Genomic DNA, 2,878 nt, shown 5'->3' on the forward strand with positions numbered 1-2,878 from the left:
TAGGAAGGGCTTCCGCCTTCTGGACGTGGTCGGCGAAGCGTCGCCCGTTCTTCCCTGACGAACGAGCCGGGCGCCACCTGCAGCTCCCGAGCCCTTTCTGCCCCGCACCCACGCCGGTGACTGCCCCGGGGAGCCTCCCGGCTCTGTCCACACGCGGGGCCGTGGCTGCCACGGAAACCCAGCTTGCCACGCCATGCTTGGGGCCAGGCTCTTCTGGTGAGAGCCCTGGAGAAAATGTAGGAATTAAGCTGACCAAGTGTTAGATTGTTGCACCTAAGTTGTTTGGTGTGCTGGAAGAATGGGGAAACCAAGGGAAGAAAAATGAGCAGTTTGATAAGCTAGAACTGGCATCAGTTGGGGCTTCGACTCAACCGCCTACCTCAGTAATTAACCCGTGTACCCAGTTTCCTCATCTATAAGTGGACAAGGTTAAGTGAGAAAATCTTCAATAGCCATTCAGTGGGGCAGCCTCAGACTGAGCAGAGCCCCACCCCCCACCCCATTTTCTTTATTTCTAAAAGCCGCTTCTGCACCAATGCTGTCCAGATTCTCCTGTCCTAAACCAGGAAAATAATGGACTTCTGCAAAATCAAAACCCAAATTAAAGCTGCAGCCTGATAGATTCCCGACCATGGACTAACCCAGCGGGCAGTTTTGCCTGGTCATATCTGCGTTAACTCATGTAAAAGAAGAGAAATCTTCTGAGAGATCAGGCTCCAAAAGTCCTGATTTGTTCCTTAAAGCTCAGACAGGTTGGACTGCAACCAGCCTAGCACCACTGAGAGCTGAAATGCTCTGGCTGCTGTCTGCTGCTATGACAAGGCCCAATGCCCCACACCAGCATCTTCCAGGAAAGTCCACTCCCTGCTAAATCAGTGACCTCCTATCTGCAGCAGGGCTTACATTGTAAATCATCTATAGCAGTGTTAAACCCTCAGAGAACTTTAACCTCTGCAAGCCCCACCCCAAAAAATGTAAACAATGCTTAAAGACTAAGGGAAGATTGGTGGCTAAAAGGGATTGTAGTTGTGGAAAAGAAGGTGATCCATTTCCTTCTTTTTTTTTTTTTTTGTACCGGAGACTGAACTCAGAACCTTTCCTTGAGAGGCAGGCACCACAACCACTGAGCTAAAATCCCCAACCCCTTTTCCTTCTTACTAGAAAAAGGCTCATAGGGGCCAGGGATTTAGCTCTGTGGGTCCACCACCTGCCTGTCAAGCTCAAGAACCCGAGTTCAATACCTGCTACCAAAAACAAAAAACAAAACAAAACAGAAAAGGCTCATAGCTGACATCCCTATACCAAAAAAAAAAGTTTATGAGGTGGCATGGTGGCACACACCTGTAATTCGAGCCCCTCCCAAGGCTAAAGCAAGAGGATCACCTAAGAGTTCAAAGACATCCTGAACTATATGGTGAGACCCTGTTTCAAAAGATTAAAAGATTGGAATAATGAGTTTTGGTGATGGAGGAAGGGAACAAAATACACAATACAGTCAGCCATACAAAGATAGAAATGGCAAAGAAACATTTTCCTCATATTCCACGAGGTAGCAAAAAAAAAGTCCTGCTTCAGATTTCTGGCCTGCATAACTGTAAAATAAATGTATACTGGTTTAAGCCACTAAGTTTGTGGTTTCTTACAAGAAACTAATAACGCCATATTACCAGGACTTGATGTGCCTTCTCACGCTCATACTCTCACGGCACATAGTGGGTTTTCCAGAGGCTACATGATGTGACATCACAACAGACAATGCAGAAGCCTTCTACTGAGGCAGACAGAGATTTGCAAAAATGTGCCACTCTGCACTTTTTGGGGGGGTGGTACCGGGGATCAAACAGGTCCTTGTGTTTACAAGGTAGGCAGCGGCACCACTGAGCTAAATCCCCAGCCCGCTGCATGTTTTTTTTTTTTTTTTTTTTTTTTTGCTTTGAAAAATGTTTTCATTTAAAAACACAAAAACATTGATATAGACATCTAATTTAGGTAGAAATATAGGCAGTCAGACAGGGTGGGGCCCTCAAAGTCACTGCAGAAGTTGAGAAGAAACACATGGAAGCTGTGGCTGGAGGCAAATCTGAAAGTTAAAGTCACAATGGCCAGATTTTCCTACTTGCCTAGGGAAGAACAGAAGCTTGAAATTAATGGTACCACCCTTTTGGGGCTTTCACACATAGATAAACCAGTATTTCATTGGGAGTGGGCTGTCCTACACCTGCTAAAATTGAGAAGACTTACAACTAACACTACCAGTTATCAACCAAGGTGATGTCATCCATATACCCTGCTTACTATTAGGTCAGTATTACTTAAGTGACTATATTTGTAATCTTATTAGTTGATTATAGTTTTCACCCATGTCATAACCACTGAGCCTGACTTTGCTCTACGAAACTACCTTTGACAAGCCAAAGAGTTAGCTCAGTGGCACTGTGCCTGCCTCACAAGTACAAGGTCCCGAGTTCAATCCCTGGTACCAGAAAAAAAAATTGAAAAGTGCGCAGGCTTGTTGGCAACACCTTCAAAAGGTCTCCTGTCTCTCAGGAGCTTTTTTTTTTTTTTTTTTTTTTGGTACCAGGTATCGAACTCAGGTCCTTGCGCTTGCGAGGCAGGCAGTGACACCACTGAGCTAAATCCCCAGCCCTCAGGAGCTACTGTTAATCCCAAATAAAGTTTCCTACTCTTAACCTCCATTTTTCCTTAGAATTCATTCTTTGACTTGGGGGAACACAAACTCAGTGTATCTGACATCAAGCATATTGGGAGTACATCTATCCCCATAACAACATAATGGATCCAAACCAGGTATAGTGGTACCTAACCATAATCCCAGAATTCGGAAGGCTGAAGCAGGAGGATCCAAGAGTTCAAGACC

The sequence above is a fragment of the Fukomys damarensis genome, unplaced genomic scaffold (genome assembly GCF_012274545.1).
Source record: "Fukomys damarensis isolate Sample0158 unplaced genomic scaffold, DMR_v1.0_HiC HiC_scaffold_20, whole genome shotgun sequence".
Lineage (NCBI taxonomy): Eukaryota > Metazoa > Chordata > Mammalia > Rodentia > Bathyergidae > Fukomys > Fukomys damarensis.